The 26,150-nt window shown below is 42.6% G+C and overlaps 1 protein-coding gene and 1 pseudogene across 21 annotated transcripts in view; one reads left to right on the top strand and one right to left on the bottom strand.

Annotated features, from left to right (window-relative positions):
• The window catches only part of ERC2 (ELKS/RAB6-interacting/CAST family member 2), an 869,527-nt gene that overhangs the window by 172,671 nt on the left and 670,706 nt on the right, over positions 1-26,150 (top strand). The window lies entirely within an intron of this gene.
• LOC311604779 (large ribosomal subunit protein eL18-like) lies at positions 1,929-2,431 on the bottom strand (annotated as a pseudogene). Its single transcript has one exon. The product of its transcript is annotated as a large ribosomal subunit protein eL18-like (transcript).

Here is a 26,150-nt window from a genome sequence, read left to right as displayed (position 1 = left end):
TGGCAGGCTTTACTGCCTAGATTTGCACAAGCACAGTGACTGATGCTCACCCACTTATAAAATCATCTAGAATTGCAGTTCTCTAAGCATATCCTTATCTAGGTAATGCATATCTACACTTTAATCTAAAGTGCTGTGACTCTATAGATTTGAAGGGACCCTATACAGCGCCATTGTGTGGAGTTGTAGATAGGCACCGTGCAGCTCTTAGGGATACCATTTATATTGTGGCAGCCATAGATTTGCATGTATCTCTCAGCAGATGCCAACACATTCCCTCATTCTAACAAAATGAGTCTATGGCAGGGATGTTCTAGTAGGTGCCTGAACAGAGGAGTTCCTCTTCTAATTTTTACAGAGGCAATGTAAGCTAGCCGTAGCCCTGCCAATTCAGCTTTCTCTGGGAGTTCTACTTTGCTGTGAAAAGTAATGCACTTCATTATCCCAGAAGAAAGAATGGGGATATGAGCCAAGAAAAACATAATGTATTTCATAATTCATGAATATGGAAAAAGAATCCTCCGTGAAAAGGATGCTTTGGAATATCCTTTTCATCTTGAAGCTACTGCCAATAGCTGTATTTCTTCTGCCATCCTTCCCAGGTAGGCAAATCACTGTGGTGGTAAAAGAGGCTTGGCAGCATGGGTCCAGCAGGCAGCAATTAGAATATGCCTTCTGCATATTCAGTTGGCTTGAAGTGGTGGAAGATCAGCTGGTACTGGTTTGGGGCTTGGGAGGCAGGCTGTTCTCATGCATGAGGCTGCGCTTACTGTGTGCTGCATCTGGGTAGTAACTGGACAGAGAGCCTGGCATTTTCAGTTTGGCCCATTTAAGTGTAGCAGCATTGGTGTTGCAGTTGGCAGAGGGCTCTTCTGAGTGAGCAGAGTGGATGACAGAGTGCAGCTTCCAATGGGGACGGGGCTGGAGAAAGTGTAAACTGTAGGCTTCTTTATCTTGTATTTGCATGTCTCCCAGTTAGTTAGTTTTAGTGGCTTGCAAAGAAAAGTCTTACCTAGAGGATTTCTTTCTTTCTTTCTTTCTTTCTTTCTTTCTTTCTTTCTTTCTTTCTTGTTTTTTTTTTTTTTGAGGTGTCATTTTGTAGTTGTGACTATAGCAAGATTTTCAGTTGAGTCTAAGTTATGTTTTAAGGGAAAAACATTTTGTTCGTGAAATTGTAAATATACTAAAACTGAATTGTATGATTGCAATGGCATAGTGATATGATAGTAAGAAAATTTATGTGTACATATATAGATAATAAATGTATGTATAGGTTATTATACAGTGTGTTACATAGTTAGTAGAACATTTACTTTGGGCCTATACATAACCTTCAGTTAGTACTTACGTAACTCACCAAGGAAGGCCTCATTGTTTCTGCTTTTGTAGACATTAAGTCTGAGGCTGAGTAGTGTTAGATTCCCATTTCTGGGAAGCAGAAGGGGTGGGTCTGACCAGCTACGTCCTCAAGCACTTCTGCATAATAATCAGGTTTCTGAGTTCATTCCCTGAGGATATTTGAATGTTGCTGCTTCTTTGCAGACCCTCTGCCTCAGTTCCCTTTCCTGTTGCTGTGGTAAAGTGTCCTGACAAAAAGCATCTTAAAGGAGAAAGACTTTACTTGGTTCCCAGTCCTCATGCTGGAAATTCAGTGTCGGAAGCTGCATCTGCAGTCAAGAAGCAGGGAATGGTTCCCTCACAATTAAGACATGTCTTCCCTAAGCAGTTGACACAGGCAAGGTAATACCCACACCATGCCCGGAGGCCCGTCTCCCGGGTGATTCTAGATGCTGTCAAGTTGACAATGAACACTGCTGCAGTGACCAGCCATCCCAGTTGCTTTGGAGTAAGGATTTTCCTAGGATGTTAGACTTATTATTATTATTTTTCAACATCCAAAGCTTTTTTAATAACAGTAAGATCCAGGATTAGTTTTTGTAGCCTTGGCTGTACCTTTGGCTTCTGGCACGCTCGGATTCTGGACCTTGGAGCGGAAATAGGGTTTGGTGTGGCTGTGTGGGGTCCCTGGGGCCTTGCCAAAATGCCAGTACACCTCTTGGCCCTTCCGAGGGCCAGAAAGGAACACGGTGCCTTGGCCTTTGGGAGACTCCAGGGCCAGCTGGTTGAAGGTGAGGATCTTACCCCTGCTGCTCACCCATAGTGCACACACCTTCAGCTTGGGCTGTGACCATCCCCACAACCACAGCCGTTTTGTTTTCTCGGCCAGGAAGTTTCATCTTTCGGGTCATGTGCGACAGGGGCAGAGGTGGCCGGTTGGTGCGACTCATGAACAGCCTTTTCAGCACCACCTGATTGAAGGTGGAGTTGGTTCATCTGACCAGAAACATGTACAGCTTGACCAGCTGTCCTGGCTCTTGGGTTCCTTGCACCAAACCGTTTGGTCCTTGTTGTGACAAATGTCAACACCCATGATGGTGCCTCCTGCCCGGCCAGGTCCAAAAAAGCTAGACTTGCTATTAAAGCCAGAAAAACATCATAGGAACAGGGATGTTGCGTCCTCTTGCATGCTCTGGCAGGGGTTAGGTAGGTAAGCTTAGTGTGGAAATGACTGGAATGGTTTGTTATCCTTCATGGTGCTTCTTTAATCTGCAAAGTTTGTATTATGGTATAGTTTTCCTGTTAGAAGGTAGAAAAGATGTGAGAAGACAGTGCAGAGACCTTGGAGGCTCTGTCTTCATCTGTGATCTTCCTCATAGTCCTTTTAAGAGAAGGAGATGAATTATAGATAAATGCACAGATATTTATATCTGGTGAGCCCGCAGGAGCATGTGATCGCAGCTCAGTCTGGGCCATGGCAGTTGCCTGTCGGTTAGGTGGCTCCATCTTGGCTTTAACTTGGTAGATTTCAGTGTCTTTTATCCTCACATGAACCTGAATGTGAGCTGTTCCTCCCTCATTGCAGGAAGTCAGAAACTCAAGTTCAGTGTTTAGCAACTATCTACATCTTGGGAGTGGAAAAATTACTAATAAAGTTGTTTAGTTTAAAAGGGTAGCTTGTTATTGGAAAGCTTCTGCTCCTTTGGGGTGCCTCCTTCAGGTCTGATCACCTCCTGTTGCATGATCTGCCTGGAGGCCTGGCCACAGACAACAGGAAGCTTATTTGGTTCGATTTTTGTAAAAACAAGAGCAAATGCCTTCAAAGCTGACATTGTGCTGTCATTGGATACCTAGACATTTGGTTTTTAACCAAAGGACTACTGTGCAAATTTGGCCACTCAGTTTTTGAGTCTGTTTTGATTTTCCTCAGCTGGTTTTGGTACAGAGGACAGGAGATCCTGCTGGTTGCTGTGACAACTGACACTGGGACACTGCCCTTGAATGGCTGTCAGGGTGGAGTGTTCACGGGCTATTCCTTAGCCAGTGGAGTGAGAGAGAGTCCCCTCCTCAGAAAATGTCTCCTCAGGTTGGGCAGTTTCACCCTTTGCATGTCAAGCAAAGCAAAGCAAAGCAAAAAAAGCAAATGAACAACCCCCCCACCCCCAATGATTAAATGTTCTGAAGGAATCCTTAAAGGTGACAGCTGTTTAAATCTTCCTGCTGTCATTCACAGAAAGTGGCCTCTGATGACTGGTAGCTTTCCTTCTAGCTCAGAGCCAAGATCGGCAGCGTCTTTTATTACTTTTATCTATTAAATAGTGTGTATCTTTAAAAATAGTTTTAGGAATGCAGGATTTTGCTGTGAATCCATCTGGCTCTGGACTTTTTTGTTTGTTTGTTTGTTTTCAAGCTAGATGGCTTTTTATTACTATTTCAAGTGCCCTTTGTTGTGGGTCTGTTTAAGTTGTTGACTTCTTGGTTTAATTTTGGTGGTTTTGTTGAATTTAGAAATTCTAGTTTAATGGAGAAGAGTTTTTTTTTTTTTAAAGTATTCCTTTTTTGGTGTATCTGTTGTAATTTAGGTCATGTCTCTGTTTCTTTTAGTTAGTTGGGCCAAGGGTCTGTCTGTCATACTTCTCAGAGAATCAGCTCTTGTATTTTTTTGATTTGTATTGCTTGTTTCTATTTCATTAATATCTGTTCTGACTTTCATTATTTCTTGCTGCTGGTTGGGTTTGGATTTGATTTGTTTTTGTTTCTCCAAATTTTGAGTTACATCATTATTTATGCTCTGACTTTTTAAATATAGCCACTTAGAACTATAAATTTTCCTTGTAGGACTGCTTTCATTGTATTCTGGAGGTTTTGTTGTATTGTCTTTTTATTTACATTTAGTCCTAGGATTTAAAAAATTTTGTTTCTTGATTTCTTTTCCGACTCATTTATCATTCAGAAATGTTGCTTAATCTCCATGAGTCTGTGTACTTACTAGAGATTTGTTTGCTGTCAATTTTAAGTTTTACTGCACTGTGATCACATAGGATATACAGAGTTATTTCAATCTTTTTGAATTTATAAAGATTTATTTTGTTTACTGTAGAAAAACTTCTGTGTGCTGTTAAATAAAATATATATTCCTTGGGGTTTTGGTGGAATATTCTGTAGCTATACTAAGTCCCTTTGATGTATGATCTCAGTTAATTCTGATGTTTCTCTGTCTAACGTTTTGTCTAGATGACCTGTATGTTGGAGAGAGTAGATTATTAAAACCATCAACTATTAATAGGTTGATGTTAATCTGTCTTTAAACCCAGCACTATATATATTTTTAGGAAATTGGATTCACCAGAACTTGGTGCATATATGTTTAGGATAGTAATGTCTTCTTTAGGATAGAAGGGTGAGTTTCAGCGCCCTTATAGCATTGGGCTTTTGGAGTTATAGCCCTCATGAACTGATGGAATATGTTGATCTTCTCTCTGGGGGAGATTCAGCCACATGGCTGGGAAAAGGGATCAAAACTGGGTTGTGGTAGTGTGGTCTATGTAGACACTTAGACTCTGTGGCTACAGGAAGCTCCAGTGAACATAGCCAGGATGGAGTTTTCCCTGAAAAGGCAGCATGCACAGTCCAGATGCTGGCTGCTGCTGGCTGTGAGGACAAGCTGGGGTCGGATCTTGAGGGCCCTCACATGCCTCGAGAGGCACATGACTTGCTGTCCTCTGAGCTCAGCCTCACATAACTTTTCTGTATCTTAATGCACATGGTATAATCTGAAAAGCCATAGTTTTGGAATATATCTTTTGTGGATCCGTCTGGAACTTGTGGGGAGTCTAGCTTGGGTTGGTTTTTATACCTGTTCCCATTAGAGCCACATGACAACCTTTTGGCTTCTTAATACCTCTTCCCATAAACCCACAGTGCAAGGCCACAACTATATACTGTATCTGAATATAGCTTAATATCCTAGTATGTATCTAAAATCTATCAAAACTTGCCATAAACTCTGTTTCCCTTCACTCCCCACATTTGCTGTGTTCTAAGCCACTCAGATACAATGCTTTGTTTTAAGAAAACTCTTAATTATGTCTATTTTTCTTGTATAATAATCCACTATTTAGCCATGGAAGAGGAAGGGAAAATCCAGTTTTATGTGTTATGAAAGAGATATGTCTTTTTGATGTAAGGTGAATTGTCCTGTAGAATTGCAGTGAACATGTGTCTTCCAAGAATTAAATTTACTGTGTGAGAAAGATTATAGTTGGCATGATCCTAAGTAGTCACCTGGTGAGTGAGTAAGCCTTGGGTTTCATATCTTATCCACTCTGGTAAATATTGTGGGTAAGGAGAAGCTAAATCAAAATTCAAGTTGTTCAAGTGGAATTTTGGGCACTTCCCATGATTTTCTCTGTGACTCAAGACATGATAAAATGGTGTCTGTAGACTAGAATTAGCCAGCTATGGTCTATGCATCAGTCAAGATGATGTTTATTTTGGTAGGTGGAGTTCATTGGAGGCTTGGCATACCCATTCGTTTCTTCATTTTCCTTGCTGCTTTTGTGCTACAATAGCAGAATTGAGTCTTTGCAACAGAGACATTTGGTCTGTAAAACAAATTTGTTTGTTATCTGGCCCTTTTCAGGGAAGCTTCCCAACCCCTGGTTTTGATCATCTGGGGCAGTAGGTTTGTGACGTGTTCTGGCGGAATCCTGAAGTTCTTAGGGTGGGGGCCAGGGTCTTCCCAAGGGTATGATGGAGCAGTTGGGGCATATAGGGCCATGTCCAGTTTCATCTAGAACATTTTGGCTGTCCTCTTTGCTGTCACTCTTCTGTGTGTAACTTGATAGGAAGAAATCATTGTCTTATGTAAAGCTAATATCAGACATGCTGATCTGAGAGCACAGAAGGGCATTTGACAGAGAGAGAGAGGAGTTTCTCTGAATGTGTCTCTGGTTAACCTACCGTATTGTAGATTAAGATCGGAACGCTAACAAGAAATCATCAACTAAGTGAAAGAAGATCCTTGATGAGAATTTGGAAACTGCGATAAACTTCTGTTAGGTATTGGCTTGGTGGAGATTGTTTTAAGTCTCCAGTGGTCCATTGCATGTTTTGTTTTTAAATAGGCAAAGATGATCAACTTCCTGTGCTGCAATCATTGTTTAAAAAAAAAAAAGAAAAGAACAAAGGTGCTAGGTGTAGTGATACACATATTTAATCCTAGCACCTGGGAGGCAGAGGCAGATGGCTCTCTATGAGTTTGAAGCCAGCCTCGTCTACATAGTGAGTTCAATTCTAGCCAGAGCTACAAAAGTGAAATCCTATCCCCTCCAAAAAAACAGAACAAAACAACACCTAAGAAAATATGACTGTAATTGAATATACACACTCACAGGGTTGCTTACTCTTTTTTCTGTTATTGCAACAAAAACCCGTGAGGCCAAGTATGTTATAAAGAAGAGCATTTTGGTTTTTGCTCATAGTTTCAGAGGCTGGTTCAGTATCTGCACCTGTGGGTGCCTTCTTGCTGCTTTTCAACATGCCATCAAGGGGACAGACAGCTTGGATCTCTCTTCTTCTTTATTATGCATACTTATGTGATCATGAGGGCACCACTTTCTTTCTTTTTCTTTTTCTTTTTTTTTTAATTAATTAATTCATATTACATCTCAATATTTATCCCATCCTTTGTATCCTCCCAATCCTCTCTCCCTCCCATTTTCCCCTTACTCCCCTCCCCTATGACTGTGACTGAGGGGGACCTCCTCTCATTGTATATGCTCATAGGGTTTGAAGTCTCTTCTTGGTAGTCTGCTATCCTTCCTCTGAGTGCCACCAGGTCTTCCCATCCAGGGGACGTGGTCAAATATGAGGCACCAGAATTCATGTGAAAGTCAGTCCCCACTCTCCACTCAGCTGTGGAGAATGTCCCGTCCATTGGCTAGATCTGGGTCGGGGTTTGATGTTTACTGCATGTATAGCCCTTGGCTGGTGCCACAGTTTGAGCAGGGCCCCTGGAGGGGCCCAGTTTCACGGGTGTATCTGATGCTGGCTAACTCTTGTTTCCACCAACATAAAATTGAGGATTTCAGTTTGTGACCATCTGGGGTCCTCACGTAAAGCACAAGGCAACGGTGTGCCAGATCTCCTGTTTTTGGTAGCCAGGGTCTTGATGTGTAGTCCAGTCTTGTTTGGGACTCACTAGGTCAATCACAGGGACCTTGGACTTGTGATTCTCCGGCTCCAGCCTCTTAGGTGCCGTAACCACAGGTCTGTGCCACCACATTCAGCTCCTTTGTACTAATCCTTGAAGCATCAACAATATTAATTTGCCATGGAAACTGACATTTTAGTTGGCTAGTTTTCTCAAATATTTCTATTTTTGTAACTTTAAGATAAAAATGTGGGTTGATGGGACTCAGGGCAAGAGTGGGATGTTGAGGCAAGGCATCCTTTAAACTCTGAGTGGTCCTCAGCCCAGCCATGTCCAGCAAAGCTTTGTGTCATGATGCATTAAGCTGAGAAGCCAAATGAACCAGAGTTTGCTAGGGATTATGAACAGAAGCTTGAGACATACATTTGGGAATGTGTGTTCGGTGCTTTGTATGTGAAAGAATGGAGTTCATTGTTGCACAGGCACAGTGTGTGTGTAGATGTAGCATCTACTTTAAAGGGACATTTGGGAGGGGAGTCTGTGGGGCTTGCTTTATTCTAGAAGTCGCATTTAGCTCATGCAACCCTCATGTGTGTCTTTGAGATGGATAATTTTTATTTCCATTTCAGCGCTAGGAAAACTAGTTAGTTAAATCCTTCCTCAGGTCACACATGGGAACTTAAGCCCAGTGCTACCCAGTGCTTTCTTCTGTGCCAGGCTGCTTCCTGTTAAAAAAGAAATTGTAAGAAATTAAGTCACAGACTGCAATAGCAACAGAAGGCATATTATGGAGTTTCCCCAGAAATCATGAACAAAATCTCTTTCCTATGTTTGCTTCTGTTAAGTATTTAAAAAAATTACTCTTTGATAATCTCAGAAATCATGAACAAAATCTCTTTCCTATGTTTGCTTCTGTTAAGTATTTAAAAAAATTACTCTTTGATAATCTCGTACACGATACAGTATGTTTATATCATTACCTGCCCCGAACTGTCCCCTCCTCTCCCCCAGTTCCTCCTGGACCACCCTCTGATATTTCCCTCTGAACTTCATGATTCTTTTCTTTTTTCTTATAACTCACTCAGTCCAATCAGTGTTATCCATATGCATACAGGTATCCGGTGACATCAGATGGACCTTCGGTGGCTTCCTGTGGGCCACACCACTGAAGAAAACTGACTCCCTCACCCAGTGACCCTCAACTGCCGAGAGCTTACCTAGGCCATGAGGCCTCACGCCTCCCTCCCCTTTCCATGTTCAAGTGCTGGTTTTCTTAATCCTGTGCATGTCTTGTACTGGCTTTCTTTAGGTATTAATTACTCAAAATGTATGTCTCCATTGTCTAGATATTTAGGATAATTTTCACTAGGAACTATTAACCCTAAAGTCCATGTTAATTTGTTTGTTTGTGTGTGTGTGTGTGTGTGTGTGTGTGTGTGTGTGTGTGTGTGTGTGTGTTACTGAAACTGAACATTATTTCAGGTAGGTTGAATTCACCTGATGAGAATGACCATGTAGTAGGTTATTTTTGAAATATTAACTAGTGTCATTTTCATTTGTAGTAAGTTCCAGTGATTCCTGTTTGCCTGGTACCTCTGAATGGCAAGTCAAAGATGTTGGCTTTCCTGTCTGGAAGGGGTAGTGGTTCACTTTTGAGTTTCTGGATGGAGGTTAAAGAACTGTAGGGGTCTAGACACCAAGGGTTTTGATTTGCTGTGGCTGGCCTGTGGAAGGAGAAAGCTTTGCTTGTTCTTGAACTATAGTTCCAGATTGATGAGCTGACCGGGCATCTGTCATCCAGCCACTGTCTTATGGTGATGAGGTTTCCTTTACTCATGGATCTGGTCAAGTGCAATTTCTGCCTCACCTGATAACAGCCCAAGAGACTGTTATCTATTTTAATAGGTGCACGGTGGTGCCCTTGCTGCTGATCCACAGACCACATGTCAGGTCTAAACCCTAGAGAAGAGAACGCATAATGGTGGGGGAGGAGCTCCCACTCAAAAAAGGAAAGAGTGCATCCCACTGCAGCAAGAGGTGGATCAAAGAAGGGAAGAGGCTAGAGTCAGGGGGCATGTGGCTGCCTGAGAACAGAAAGATTCCTGTACTCTTGCCTGTTTCATGTGAGGGAGGCAACAAACAGATATGTCTTCTGAGATCCAGAAATGTCTAGAATATATTCCTTGTGAAAACATAAATCGATAGATACATACATACACATAGACACACATACATACATACACACATACATAGACATACATACATACACACATCTTCCAGGGCCGCTTGGGGAGACTGGCTGATGCACCTTCCATAGGTTCCATTTCAGTGGAGAGGGTTGTGGAAGCTGCATGTAGAAAGGATGCTCACGTGAAGAGGAAGCAGCCAAGCATCCCAAACCTCCCAAGTACAGAGAGGGCTGCGAGCCTGGGAGGAGTCGGGAGGTGAACAAGAAGGATTCAGAGTGCATGATCCCTGTTGGAGTCCAAAGGGGATATTACAGCCATCAGTAGTTGACGCCAGGCCTAACAGCCAAATAATACGGTACCCGCTGCTCTAATGTGATCTATGGGGAACAAGAATGCCATCGAAGTGACTTTCTCTGTGACAGCAAGGTAGAAGCAGATGAGAAGGTAAAAGCAGGTGAGCATCTCAAGAAACTGGTTCAGTAAATGGGGCTTGAGTTATTTCTGACTGCCAAGATGAAGTCAGTTGCATCTATCCTCCACTAGGGGGCGGAATTTATAGGCATCATTGAAAATCAGTTCTAGTGATAGAAAGTTACCTCAGTATTTTATAGTTTTCTTGTAATAGTTGATAAAACAATTCAATACCATACTCAGCGGAATCATTTCCTTTTAAATTAAAACTGTGTGTGTGTGTGTGTGTGTGTGTGTGTGTGTGTGTGTGTGTATGACTATGTATGTGTGCATTTGGGCATGTGCCACAGCATGCATGTAGAGGTCAGAGAACAACTTGCAAGCGTTGATTATCCCCTTCTACCTTGTGGGGACCAGGGATTGAATTCAGGTCCTCAGCCTTGGTGGTAAGCGCTGTTACCCATTAAGCCATCTTAGTGGCCCTAAATTATTATGTTTTAGAAATCACATCGGTGACTGACGTGCACTTTTGGAATGGTGAGCATTCAGTCAGCACCATTCTGTCTGCTAGTTAACTGAACTCAGAAGGTGCTTTCAGTTCCTGAGTGTTCTGAGACAGGTGCCCTTATCACCTCACAGGTCACACCTGAGAAACCCGAGACTTAGATAACCTGGCCTCCTGGTCCCAGCTCCTGCAACTTATAAACGAGGACAGACTAAGCACCGAACATCTATTTTTAGTTCTCAGAGCCTAACTTTAGATTTGACACAGTCAATATTTGAATCAATTAATTAGTTAGTATGTAAATGTGTCCAAAGACCAACTGTTACACGGGAAATCCAGTTCTGAGCAGGGTAGGAAACAGAAATGAATTAGACGTACCCTCTTCTCAATGAATTAGTTGTGACTGTCGTATGTGCATCCTAGCTCCGAGCTGAACCTCAGGGAATACTGCTGGGTCCTGTCTAAGTACAGACACGAAGAGCAAAGGAGAATCCATACACTGCAGCTCTGGAAATGGGGAAAAGTTTGTGGTTGGGGGCTGTTAAAGAATGTTGTTTATTCTCGGGCTGGGCATAGGGTGGGGCCCTCGGAAGAAGGGTCCAGAATATTCCAAACTTCCCATCATGCCACTGCAGTCCTGCCGGCCGGATAAAAGCAGGCAGGCAGACAGAGAACTCTCAGCCAGCTCCAAGTTGTGCCAGCTTGAAACTTGGGCGCCGGCCTTCTCCCGAAGCGTCCAGCCTAACTGACAAGGCTTTTGTCTGGCTCCCACTTTGCATTTGGGTCCCTGTTAATCCGATTAAAACACCAGTCCCACGCGTAGGTATTAAATTTCCTGTTCAGGCTTTGAGGTTGAGTTCCTAATTAAAGGCTTTTCTTCACCTACCAGAAGTACAAGTCTTGTTGAAAACTTACGGTTTTAGAGCTTAGGGAACCTTTAGGATTTGTATCTCACACACAGGTACTTTACATTGAAGTCTGAGTTTGTGTGCAAACAAGGGAATATGTCCAAAGCCTTTCAGTTGTAACACATGTTTGATGTGGACTGAAGTAGGCGGGGTTTGATTGCCTGCAGTTACCTCTGTAGCTTGCCATTCATAACTGAGGACCAGGAAACCCCAAGCTTTGTGCCAACTAGGATAACTATTTGGGGAAGAAAATATTGTGAACATAAGTTTGTAGGTTGTATAGTTGCATTTATGCAGTGCGTTCTTTGAGTTCAGTTTCAGTATATAAAAAATATTCATGATTAGAGGTATTGAAATGAATCATCTCCATTGACATTTTTCTTTCTCTCTCTGGCCTGGCTGATCGGGAGCTAATTGTGTGCCTTAAACTCTGTGCAATCCTCCTGCCTCAGCCTTCTTAGTGTCGGGACTATATATGTGAGCTACTCTGCCCAGATTCATTGTTTTAAATAAGAGAAAACGTAGATAATTTTCTCAAACAATTTAAAAATATTTTCTTAAACAAGTCATATATAGTGTGTATGCTGTCTGTACAAGAGCCTGTCCAGTGCCTGCCGAGGACAGAAGAGGGTCTGACCCTCTGGAGCTGCAGTTTCAGGCTGTTGCCCAGTGTGAGTCTTGGCAACTGACCTCAGGTCCCCTGGAGAGCACTGGGTGCTTTGAACTGCTCAGCTATTTCTCCAGCCCTTTAAATAATTTTTAAAAGTGAGATTTTTTTAAATAGGAGAAAGTTTAAATAAGAATCTAGCAGAAGTATTATACAACTACCAGAATGACTCAGAAACCACCAAGGAAGAGCTGGATATAGTAGTACACATTTGTCATGCTAGCACTTGGAAGGTGGCGGCAGAAATGACTGCTCCAAGTTCAAAGCCAGTCCGGGAAACATATCAAGACACTGTCTCAAAAAGAGCCCTCCCCCTTTAAAAAAAAAAGTACCAAACCAAACCAACTGAAAAAACAAAAGAAAACAGAAAAAAAAATACTGAAATAAAATATATAACAACTCCCCTCCCCCAACTTTATTTCTTTTGTTCATTCTTAATATTTGTTATTGCCAAATCCTTTTTTAATCTGAATGGACCCTGGGGTTTGAATTTGTGAGCATGTGAGCACGTTGACATCATCAGTGTGTAAGATGTGGCCGTGAAGAATGCAGGAGCAGGTATCTGTACCAGAGAGGAGCTCATGCTGTCCTGGGAAGGTGTGGCACTGGGGCCTGATCCTGACTGTTGCTGCACAGCTGATGCCTTATATGGCCTGGGATGCCTGCAAGCAACGATCGGCTTTTTGCTTTTAGTTTCTAGCTTTGTGCTTTGTATTTCATGTGTGTGTGTGTGCGCGTGCGTGCGTGCGTGCGTGCGTGTGTGTGTGTGTGTGTGTGTGTGTGTGTGTGTGTTTAGGCCATAGCTCAACTTCAGGACTATTTCTCAGGACCCATCATTCTGTATTTTCAGATAAGGCACTCATCAAATAAGCTAGGCTGGGCAGCCAGGGAATCCGCCCTGCTGGGATTACAAACACATATCACTACATACTTTTAACAAAGAAACCAACCAAAACAATAGTGCAAACTTGTAAGTTCTGGGGACTGAACACAGGTCCTCCTGTGTGTTGCAGATATTTTACCAGCTGAGCTAGAGCCTCTGCCCCCTTTATATTGATTTCTAAGTGAACAAACGTTTTTCATCGTATTTGTAACAGTATCCTTGGAAGCAACTGCCTTTGTGTTTCCAGCATTGTCGTCCCACATAACATTTGCCCAATTGAGGAAAGACCGTCTTTCCTCTTTTGGAGCTTATTATTTTGGGGTATAGTTCTTGGAATTTGAAATTTAAAAAATCACTATAAATATTGTTTTCAGGTTTACAGTTAAATAGAATATGTATGGAAAGGATAAAACAATAACTCTCACATACTCCTAAACTGTGTTTCTTCAAATACAGCAATGACAGTAAGTGTGTAGAGGTGAACTGCCCCCATGCTGGCACAGAGCACGAAGGCTGATGAAATACAGTAACTATCAGGATGTGTGAGGAGGGTATTATTTAAAACCAATATTTGATCTGTCCGTAATAGGATACCCTTCTAGCCGAACAGTTTCTTTCATAGCAGAGTATTAGTGCTAGGGAGTGGGAGGAGGAAGTCCTTTAGCCCCCCACCCCCTTCCACTCACCTGCTGTGAGTCTTGGCAGGCTTTAAGACAGTCCCTCGAAACCTGGCCACACCACTTTCGTTGCAGAAGTGTAAAGTGTTGAGGCAGGAGCTTACATGAGATCAGCATTTCCACAACACTGTTGTATGAAATTCCAGGACTCTTTGAGGAGTTTTGAAACATCCATCAGCAAAAAGCTTGCACGATCAAATTCAAGTAGGAAATGCCCCGTCTTCCCTTCAGAGATTTCCCACTGTGCCTTGGCATCTGTAGGGTGTGTGATAGTCTGAGATAAAGCTGTCTTTTCTGCAGATCTTAAGCCAGCAAGTCTCAAATGCATTTGATGACAGAATCCTGTTATCAAGGAATGTATTTTGGGAAACACCGAACTAAGTTTCTTCCAAAATTATGGGGTTTAAAACAGACCATCCAAACGTTGTGGAGGAGGCCTGGACGTGCCTCATTTCTCCCACTAGATGGCACTCGCGAATGAGCTATATTTTCCTACCAGCATCTCTGGAAGTTTTGGGATTTTGCTTTTCCTGTGGTACAGGAGAGTATGGGTCAGTTGTAAAACTGATCATAAGGTCTTTCTGGTAGCGTTTTATGAGTCATTTAAAGTAGAGAAGCGTCACTTGTTGAGGTAGCTACTAGCCAGGATCAAAATCGCGCCTGGATTTTTCTCATTAGTGCCATCTTTAAAAATGAATTCCAGATACTAGTTAAATAAAACCAGGATGGTTTCCAATCATGTTTCGGCCAGACAGAATTTAACTGGACATTTGGGTTGCACTGTTGGTCAAATATAAACACATTGGGTTGTGAGGCTGTGGTAGAAGCTGGTGGCGTTTGGGAACGGGTTTTAGTTTCTGTGGTGTGTAGGAAGAGCTGTCAGCCACCAGTAAGACTTTGGGATTTCTGCGGTTATCACATATATAGTGGAGACCTGTCCAAAGAGCTCTCCAGGTAGCCTGGGCAAGGTGTCCTCTTAAAGTCACCTTCATGTTCTAGTAAATTATTGATTGGCTTTTTATTGAAAATAGTGTTTTTAAGGTATACAGATTTTGCTGGTCTGTGGGTTAGTAAGCCTGTCTTTAGTCTTCTTGTAGGCTTCAACAAGTGCCTTGCAACCCCCTGCTTGGGGTTCACGGAATTTCACACATCAGTTTATGTATGCCCAGGAGTTTTAGAAAACAAAGGTAACTTTAGTCAAGAGTGGTCTTGTTTCAAGTTTGTTCATCTGAAGGATGTTTACCCACTAGAAATGTGCTCCTTTTTAATGATGGGAAGGGAGCTATAAAACCCTAATGAGGAGGCTTCCCCAACAGCTCCCTGAATTACCTGCCTTCTACAGATTTTTTGGGGGGAGGTGGGTGGGTGGGGTGGGCATGGGGGTGGGTGGGGTGGGCGTTGGGGGTGGAATCAAGCTTTGTGACAGGATCTTCACCTTGTTCTCTCAGTCTTACTTTTGAAGGTGAAATCTTGGTAAAAATTCTTAGAACTTCTTCCTGTAAATAACATTTCTGAATACTAAATAGCTCTCCAAGGATGTAATCTTTCTCCTACTTGCTGCAGGTAGGTCCTCAGTTGCTATTGTCTTAGTGTAAGCAGATCTGTGCCTGCTTTTGCACTGTGTTTTTTTTTTTTAACCCTGTAATGTGCCCTCTAGTTTCCCAGCTGCCTTTGAGCTTTAGATATTTTATGGGATGATGCAAAAGCGTTTGTGTGTTGTTCTCTTCTCTGGTTAGAGTAACCGTTTGAGGAATTTAATGGAGATCATTTTTTGCTGTGGTTTAAAGCGGAGATGTCAGATGAAATAGAAAATGGTACCTGATATGCATTAAACTCTTAGTGTTCCTGATACTTCATCAGCCATTTAAATGTGTTTTTAAATTTCAGTTCTCATAGCAACCTATAGGAAGTAAGTGCTGTTTCCCTGGCATGTTCCTATGGGGACACTGAGGGTTAAAATCATTAAGTTATTAATGTCACTTACTTGGTAATAGGCACAGCAAGAACTGCAAGTCAAGCCTCTTATGCTTTATATTTTACAGGCATGCAGATGATATGGTATATTTGCATATTAAAAGTTCTGGACTCAGACTCACGAATCTTTGTTAGATTGAGGCAGGCTGGACCTTGTAGCACACAAAGTAGCCCGAGAAATCTCCTAATAATGAGAACCCTACTGCCAATTTTGCCCTCAGCTCTAGACACCAAGATTTCTTGGCTGGCTGGCTTCATATTCAAATATGTTTGGCCATGTTTTTCAAAACACTGAGTTGCTATTCTTCACTTTAACAGTGCTTGGCTTTGTCTTTTATGCAGAAAGCCCCTCAGGCCTCTGTAATGTGCTAAAAAAGTTCTTGTCTAAAACTCAAGAAAATAAATAACGCAAAACTGTTCTGAATAAATCTGAGTGAACAGAACCCTTTTCTGTGTATACGTATTGCACACATGCAGTTGTGTGTGTCTATGAACATGTGTCCGTTCCCTTGCTAGGCCTAGGACCTCTGCTGTGAAGGCCATCTCAGAATTTCCATTATAAATTATTTTAGGAGCATATAACGAATACTGTAAAAAGCTCAGGACTGCCTGGACCTTAACGTTACTGTGTTTATGGGAGTTATTGCAGGATTGCAAGGAAGTACATAGGCTCGTGTGCACCTTTGTTCACAGAGGAGGCGTGATGTTTGCATTTTGTTGCTGTGAGTGTGAGGGTTGTCAGAAGGATGTCAAGGGCCTCAAAGATTCAGATGTCAAAGGCAAACACAACATTTGGATTTAGGATGCCAGCAGGGCAAGTGCAAGATTTGATCTTGATTATTGATTACAAATAGGAAGAGAGCACAGTGTAGTGTAAATTCCATAGGTGAATCCTTTTTTACCTTTTTTTTTTCAAACATTAGTTTGCCGAAATGATAATATTACTAGAATAATAAACCAAAAGAATGTATTTACTTTAAAAACCCAGTCTTGAAAATAATCTCATATGGAAAGCCTGCAGCAATTATAAATATGTATGGAAAGCAAACAAGTGAATAAACAAACTATGTATTGGGCAGGCACTGTTCTTCAGGAAAAATTCAACACTCTTTATATGTAGTCTCTCTTTTGTTCCAGTCAGCACTCTCATTTTGCAGAATAATCCACAGATCAGCCTGAGGAAGCAAGTACCCCCACCCCCCACCTCCGGCCTTGCAGTCCCACAGAGCAGGAACTGGGAGAAGAGCTGATACACTCAGAGGCAGGGCTTGTAGTGCCCCCCCCCATTCCCCACACCCCAGCCAGTCTGCGTGTGCCATCAGCACTAACACTCCTCTTGCTTTCTTGTGCTGAGTTCTGGGGCTCATCAGAGCCATCTGAGGTACTTTCTATCTCCTCTCCCCACTTCCTTCCGAGATGTTTCAGTAGCTGTGAGGTGGATTGTTCCTCTGATAAAAATTTTATTCATTAATAATAAATATATTTAAATCAGGCGGCGCTTTGTATGGACCGGACAAAGGTTTGGCTTTGCAGAGGACTTAAGAAGCAGATTTAAAAAGGATCATGCTGGAGTCCAGGTGAAGGGTTTATCCAGTTAAAGAGCTCAGCTAGATCTCAGGCACAATGGAGAACTCATAATAAACAAGTTGGTAAGATGAGTTTCAGGTCCCTCGAGCACCCGTTAAATAAACCGAAGGGCTGTTAATCTATAGAATATCACCATTAGCTTTGCCAGTTACTTTAAAAACATGTATGGAAAAATGGCCTACAGTTCTAAGTCATGATGTAGTCAGCTTGGATTTTTCTCCACTTTTAGTCGAAATTAGTATTTGCTATGTAAGCCGTCTTATCAATTTGTTTCGTATGCGAGCTTTCTAATATCTTAAAAGCAAGGACCTTATCTCTTAGCATCTCAGGACCAGTTTTTGACCCACCAGTCCCTGCAGGTGCTCCGTGAAGACACGGTCTGCTTGAACAAATGGAACTCAGGTTGAAGAAAATACAGCCTGTAAGAACGTGGTGGCTGGTCATACTTACAGCTTGTTTGTTATTCATGTCTGTGGACTCCATTTATGCTCCAGCCACACCGGTTAATATAGATTTTGACCTCCGGGAGGGTGCAAGAGCTCCTGCTATACCAGCAAGATAAACCTTAACTGTGGGCTGGTCTCCGAAATGATCTGGCAACAATCCACGGATGACAAATAGAGGCATATTACCCCATTGCTATTGATTCTGTGCGTTTCCAGAAAAAGCAAGATGCTTTAGTCATTATGAACTGAGAGCTGGGCATCAAAGTAGGCCTTCATGTTTAAAATGGAAAATTGTAAGGACTGAGTTGACGTAGACACAGGCTAGGAATGGTTGATGGCCAGTGATAAACTTTAACACGTATCATCTCTTATCACTGTAAATGAAACATAGACTAGACCACTGGGTTTCAGCAGAAGATGAGGGGACACTTGCCAACAATTGGGAAGAACTCCTGATTGGCACATGGTTAGGCTTTAGAGCAGTGGGTTCTCAACCCAGGGGGTCGCATAGCAGATCTCCTGCATATCAGATGCTTACATTATAGTTCATAACAGTAGCAAAATTACAATTACGAAGCAGCAATGATACAATTTTATGGTCGGGGGCCACTGCAACATGAAGAACTGTGTTAGGAAGATTGAGAACCACTGCTTTAGAGGAATGTGCACTACTGACATCTAACAGATGCAGATCAGTATCCTCTGATGCCCAGGGCCCCAACCCCCACATAGACAAGGGTAAATGTTGTCAAAGTTGAGAGAGCCATCTTAGTACCTAGCAAACATGTAAGTAAAATCAAATAGCCAACAGAAGTAGAAATGTCAAACTGCCTTGGTATAATATGAGAAGGCAACTCAGAAGACTAACTATTTTAGCGAGGAGTCTGGGGGCGGGGGTGGTGGTGACTATGACAACAGAGAAGCAGCATTGCTGGTGCAAGGTAAGAGGCTGATAGGAACTAGCCCGTGTTAGCAATGGGAGCTGGTAGAACAAGCCGAAAAAGCCATGAGTCTGCTGTTTGAAGATCAGATTGCTAAAGGCTTTAATTTCCGCCACCTCTCCAACTGCCCTATTGAAAAAGCATTCGGATAATAAAGGAATTTTTGTTATGTTAAAAATGTAACTACAGTAATATTTTCACTAAAACACACATGTGTTTGGCAGATTGTGTCTATAAGGTTGAGGTCATTTAGAAGTAACCTTTAGCCTATATCCACTTGTGCAGCAAGAATATTGATTGCTTGGCTGATGACTTCTGGGTCCTGCCTGCATTTCTCAGTATGATGAGCTTCACATATTTAAGCCCGAGTAGCAATACACTTTAATGAAGACTTGAATTCACAACTGGTACCCATAATGCCCCTGGTTTGAAGACCAATGCTGGCATGACCTTTAGTGCCCTGGGATATAAGAACTTATATTACAATATATAAAATGATTCAGTTTACAGCACATGTATTTGGTGTGTCACCTTTTAAAATATAACACATGTGTGTAAGGAGTGTAAACTCCTGGGTCCTGTCCCAGGTATTTTACCATTAGCTCTCTACCTACCTATTGGGCTCTGTTTTCCAGCACATTCTTCGCCCACACTGTTCTTTCCTTACTGCAAAGTGATGACAGCATGAAGTTAGCTCCAAAGGCAGTTTTCAGCGTTGAAGAAAATTTATATTGTGCTCAGATTCTCTCAGAAAAGAAGAGTCACGCAGTAAGCATTTGGTGACTGCCTAGCTCCTTACAAAGGATTTGCAGTCCACTCCCCCTTTGAGTGCATTTTTTTTTTCTTCCTTAACCCAAGATGTTTTGTCTTTTCAACTCATTTAAAAATCTTCTTGAACATCATAAACCCTTTCCTTCTTTCTTAACTCCAGTCTACCAATATTGGTCCCTTCTTCTTCAGTAGTCCAGAGGGCTGTGTCCTTCTGTTTGCTTTTCACTTGCTTGTCTTAACAGTGTCCTTGTCTCTGAATTGTATCCGACTCCAAGGTGGGAGCCATAGCTTTATGCCCTTCCACTGCGCCAGGACCTTGCACACAGTAGTAAGCACTCAAATCCTGATGGGATCATCTGGCGGGTCCTCCCCTTTTGGATAACTGGAGGCTCTGCTTGGCCCCTGTCCTTCTCACTCATGTGTTCACTGAAATAGTCCAGGAAGCTCAAAGTGTGCGCCATGCTATTTGGTATCCCCTTCCCTAAAGTTGCACGGAGCGTGTGCCTAGTAGATGTATGAGGAATGGTGATGCTTTCAAGTTGCTATGAGTCGGTTAACGCTTAAGTGTGACATGTTGTTTGTAGTGTGAATGGCAGTTGATGGTCTTCAAATCATCGGCCCAGTGCCATTGATCAAGATGTTCGATGGACGTCGTCCAAGCCAAACAGCTCGTGTGCATTTGACTCATATATGCAAGTTGTCAAAAGAGAGGGTAAAATGGAGGGTAAAGAGCTTTAGGAAATGGAAAGGAGCCTGAATAAGGACAATTATGGAAATGTGTGTGTACCAGAAGACCTGTCAGCCTGACAGAGAGGCCTGTTAGCCTCAGGTAACTGAAATTGCCAAGGCGCAGGCAGTGATTGCTCTTGCCTCCATGTCAGTTGATACTGGGAAGTAGCATCATGCAGCATGGCCTCTGCCCTCCACAATCTTGTGCCTTCGCATGCAGCCTGGAGAGCTTTTATTTATTCATTTATTTTTTATTTATTTAATTTATTTTTAATGACTAGACATCAATCTCTCAAGCTCTGCAAACCACTTGGTCTTGTCATTATTGAATGCTGCCTGCATAGCATGGAGGTGACTGCACCTTGTGCACAGTGCACAAATAAAAGGAATGTGATTGTGTTCAAATGAAGCGTTATTTAGAAAGCTAGACATTGATGTCAGCATGCCATGATTTGTTGACCCCTAGTCTCCGTGGTGGATATGTGTGTATATGGGCTTTGCATGTGCATTAAAAAACCTAGTTTTGGAATGGGTACTTTTTTGCTTGCTGCCATTTGTGAGAAGTCTGGGCTAGGGGAGAGATATGGGCTGGAGTGGTAAGGGAGGGGCTTGAGGGAAGGGGCTGTTTGCATGTCTGTGTGATCGTAGTTATAGAAAACTCCCCTGTTCCTGTTTTCCCATTGAGAAATTTGTGAAGTCACTAAGTTTTCTGTTTTCCTGTGAGTTATTTTCTAAGTGGGCATTCACAAGTACAGTCTGTCTTTTTCATGTTTGATGTTTAGACACTTCCATTTGCACTCATTTTGCACACTCACTGTTTCCGAACCTGGGGTCTAGGGAGCATCTCATGGTTGGTGGTACTATTACAAGACTTCCCTTTAGACCCAGGGTGTGGGTGGGGACCCAGGGTGTCCTTTTTTTTTTTTTTTTGCTAAATGGACATGATGGCAAACTATCTTCTAAATGCTTATGTGTATGCCCGTAGACGAGCGTTGTTTCAGAAGATGCTTCTTTTTGCAGTGGGTGGCAGTTAATCCAGAGACTCACAACTGGCCAAAGTATGGAAGATAAGTCACTGTTAAACACTCAGCCCCAAATGGGACACTTTTATCACAGCCTCCAAGGTTCAGGGAGCATCAGAGGAGGCAGAGCTGGGAGATGGGCAGAAGTTCTGTGAGTTGATGTCTTCTGGATCTGATGAGGCTATTATACTCATTAAATCACTGTTGCTGTGGTTACCTGTATACGATTGAGCTTGCCATCATTTCATTGCAGATGGGAGAGGGGCTATTGGCAGTTGATGGGAGAAGGGCCATCATCTTCTTCAGTGGTACAGCTACTGACAAGATGCCCTGCTCCCGTAAGCAATCAACTGTAAGTAAACCCAGCAAGTCAAAGATAGGCAAGTACGTAAGGGACTTTCTGGAAAGAGGAAAGGTCTGTGGGAGAAGGGTGTGTGTGTGTGTATGAAAGAAGGTGGTGAGGAGTGAAAACAACCAAAATGTATTTTATAACTATGAAAAAAAAATCAAAGAATAAAGAAAAATAGCAACAACAAAAATAAAGTGGAAAATAAAAAACATTTTCCTCCCTTCCTGGTTACAAGTTAAGGTGCCTCTTTCAAAACATAATAGTTTTGTAGTGCCTTAGGGCAGCACTGAAATAGTGTTTAGAACAAGACTTTATTTTAGGTATCCCAGTTTTTCCCTTTACATTTACTCAGTAACTTATTTGACACAAATACTCTGAGAAAATTTTAAATGAAGATTGGAAACACTTTCTTTCTCTCTTGAGGAAGTTTGTACCTTCAGTCGTGACAGAGATATGTCAGAATATATGTTTCAATTAGTGTTTTGTTAAATGAGCACCTCATGCCATACATGGCTCTTCATGTACCCTCTGGATAGACTTGGCTTGGTCCACACACTTCCTCTAGGAAGAGAAAACATGGCCCCAGGGAAGGAGCTGGTCTGTGTGTACGTACAGTGGCTGTAGCTTGGCCTGTGTTTCAAGCACAGGGTCAGAGATCTGGTGCTGGGATACATGCGCCTCCCCTGGCTTGTCTCATATTTATTTCCCTGCTTTTCAATTTTTCTAAAACTATGAGGTTCTTTATGCAGTCCTGGCCTAATTAGCTGAGGCTGGGGAGGTTTGTAGGAGTTTTGGGTTCGCCTTCTTTCCTGTCTGTGCAAATCAATTAAAACGGACGATGAAGAAACTCACACTCAAAACAGTGTGTAACTCTAGAGCTCACGGCCATGTGTTTGCTTCCTGCATTCTGGGAGGAGGTTCTGCTAAGCCATATGCATGATTTACGGAAGCCAGAGATACATTTCAACCAGCTTCGTGATGTATGGGACTAGGGCAGAACACGGAGACATTATTTATGCCTCTGATGAGAAGGGGAAGGTTATATCTTCTACTGTGCTTAACAGTCTAGGCAGTATGCTGCAAGACGCACATCTGTCCTTGTAATTAGCAGAAAGACTCACAAAAATTAAAACTCATTGGTATTTCACAACTGACGTCTCTGAATAGTGTAACTGCCCCTCATTAATAATAGTAAGTGCACCCCTGTGTCTGTGGTCATTGGCCGCTTTGGGACGCTCTCATTGACTTCCTCTCTTCAAAGCTGTCATTTGAACGCTCAGTTCTAAAATCATCTCTGCATCATTTTCCCATTATATATTTTATAAAAACTGCTAAGTTCAAGAAGGTGGCTTAATAGTAATTGTTAATTGGTCATTATAGAATAGCAAACCATGATTCTTATGCACATGGACAGTTGGGCAGTTGAGTGTTTGTGTTGTTATGTACAAGGACCTTTAAAGCAATCCAAGTTGTTTTTACTGACTGGCATTCTTTTTATAGGGCAGGAAACCTGAGAGGCAGGGAGGGCAAGCCTGGAGCAGTAATTCACCAAAGAGCTCTTCTTGAAACAACTTTGCAGAAATAAGTTTTTCTTTTGACATTTTGAGTTTCATTTTAAAAAGTCTTGCCTTGATTTTTAATTTAAAATTATGCATACGTGCGTGTCTGTATGCAGGTTTGTGTGCATGCCAGTGCGACACTCACGGAAGTCAGAGGAGGGCTTCTATTTTTTTTATTTTTTTCTCCTTTATTAATTTATTCTTGTTACATCTCAATGGTTATCCCATCCCTTGTATCCTCCCATTCTTCCCTCCCTCCCATTTTCCCCTTATTCCCCTCCCCTATGACTGTGCCTGAGGGGGATTGCCTCCCCCTATATATGTTCATAGGGTATCAAGTCTAGAAGAGGGCTTCTAATGTCCAAGCAGAGTCACATGTTGTTGTGAGCTATCTGACATGGCTTCTGGGAACCGATCTCCGCTCTACCTGAACACTACCAGGTGTTCCTAACTGCCAAGCTATTCCTCCAGCCCCAAATTGTAATTTTTTAATGCCACTTTATCCTAACGGTACTCAACTGTAAATATAGTAATATTTTGCTTAAGATCCAAATTTTAGAGCAATTTAGTAGATAGACATTTCTCTTTTTAAGTTATGGAACCTGAGTCTGTGCCTAACTTGAGTTGGTCTAGGCAAGTACCATAGAGACTAAACATCCACAAACGATAACCCGAGGGAGCTCTGCCTGGCTTCCCAGCTGGATCCTGTAGCTCTTTGTCTCTGTAGGACCAGCCATGTAGGCTGTGAACCTTCGGGAGCGTGGATCTGCAGGTGCAGGCTGAACCCACGCCAGGACTTTTGGGCTCACCACACCCAAGATAGTGGTAATGTAGTCAAGCTCCCAGGGCAGGGCAGGCCACTTCTCTATGTGGGCCCTGCGTGTCAGGCTCAGGCCTTCCAGGAGTGCATCTCCAATGCCATTCTCTGAGCAAAGGAACGAGAGGCAGCAGCAGAGTTATCCTGGCCTCTCATGTTGTCTGTGGTTCCCAAGACAAGAGCTTCACTCTCTCACAGGTACTGGCTCAGTGTGCCTAGCAGGGGAGTCATTGGCTTAGTTTATTCCCAATTAAGATTGAACAGGAAAAAGAAAATAAGTGCATCTGTGGCTTATCAAATGCAGCAGGCTAGAAGCTCAGGCCCAAGTGCTTGTCCTTGCCTTTCTAGCCAGGGTGGCAGCCTGGTGAGGGTTGGACAAATCACACTGTGCGGCATGGTGACAAGTTCTTCAGCAAGGACGCATTTGCTCCTTCTGCGTTGTGACTTACAAACACACCTGTGCTAGAGTGCACGGGGCGGGGGGGGGGGGGGCGGGGGTGAGATAGAAAGGCAGGAATCATTTGCATAGCGTGCTATTCACAGCGGTCCCTCCCACCTCACGGTTTCTTTTCTTCTGCTGGATAAAGAGTTGTTAAAACTCACATGCACATGACTTCCAGAGAAAGGAAATCAAAACACCCTCTTGTGTGAAAATTTCCATTTCTTAGGGAATTCAGGTGTATGAATCACTTCCTTCTGGGTCCTGTCATAGAAAAAAATATAACAACCAAACCAAACCAAAACCAATGTGGCTTTATAGTCCAGCTGCGGAGGCCTGGCTGGTGTTTTCCAGGGAAGACTGCTTATCGCGGAGAAACGCTATGTTCTCAAGTGGATTTCTGCGTAGACCTTACAAGAACAGTTTGCAGATGTGGACAGCATGCCCAAGGAAAGATTTTTACAGTCACTGACATCCTCAAGACCTTCCCAGGAAAAGGAAAATGCGTCCTTTCTCAGTTTCACGTGTGCTTTTTCCCTGATCAAAAGGTGCATTTATCCAAGGTGGCACCTGAAAAATAGATTTTTTTAACAGGATGGCTTCACAGTAAAGATGAAAGTGCAAGCAAGTATTAGACAGGCCAACTGGAAAGGGCCCGAGTGGGGACCATTTTATGTTTGTTCTTGCAATAAACACATGTGGAGTCTGGGAAGGCTTGATGCTGTCATTTGGCGGTATATGATGGAGATCCCCACTGACGTTGGGAAAACACCAAGTCGGTGAAGTATAAAATGCAGCCTCAGGTACAGTTGTGGGTTGGGGAAGTGCGTTGGTAGGGATAAAATCTTAAATCTTCGTAGTTTTAAGGATTTGAGAGAGGGAAGTAGACAGAAGGGCTCAAGCTGAGAAGTGATGTATTGGGCATGTTTTGTCTCAGATATTGTATGTGGATGTCCTGGGAGAAATAAGCAGGGGGACTAAATGAAAGATGCCCCAGGAGGCTTTAAGCGTTGAGTGGCCAAGATGCTTTACCAGTGTTTCCTGGTCGCTCATGGAACACACTTGCTGAATATATCTTTTTTGTGCATTGGCTGCCGAGAGTATAGTTGTTTACATTGGCCTTGCTGCTAGGTTATATACTTCTTAGAATACGTAGTCCTCTGTTTTACTGTTCTCCAAAGAAGTAATGAAACGTGCGCAGTTGTAGCATAATAGAGGTTGATTGCATGGAACCAAAGAAGCAAGGTGACCTTCAGTCCAAAGATCAGACTGGAGACACTGCTCAGTGCTTAAGACCACTTGCTCTTCCAGAGGGCTTAAAATCCCAGCACCCATACCTAACCCTTCATAATTGCATGTAACTCCAGTTTCATGGGGATTTGATAGTCTCTCCTGGCCTTCTCTGGGTACCCACACATATGTGATATACAATTACATAGACATATACATATCAATAAAAACAAAATAAATCTTAAAAAAAAAAAAAGATTGGACCTGCCTCAGTATTTTGCCACAGGCCCACAAACACATCCCAGCTCTTGAAGCTATCAGCAGATTCACGACCCTAGCAACAGAGAATCTGAAACAAACCCTCAGAGGTGGCATGTCCACGACAGGGGAGATTCTCAGAAACTACCAGCAGTGCTCTTCTTTAAAGAAGAAGTCATTGTCCTTTAGATAGGATGCACTTCACAGTGAAGAACATTGACCGTTCCCAGAGATGTCAACATTCTGCTGAGCAGATGGCCTCTACAGTTAAGGTTTGTCTCCAGAAGCTGCCATTC

The sequence above is a fragment of the Acomys minous genome (genome assembly GCF_964271855.1).
Source record: "Acomys minous genome assembly, chromosome: 9".
NCBI classification, from domain to species: Eukaryota; Metazoa; Chordata; class Mammalia; order Rodentia; family Muridae; genus Acomys; species Acomys minous.
The sequence above is the reverse complement of the archived record's forward strand: the minus strand, read 5'-3'. Positions and strand labels throughout refer to the sequence as shown.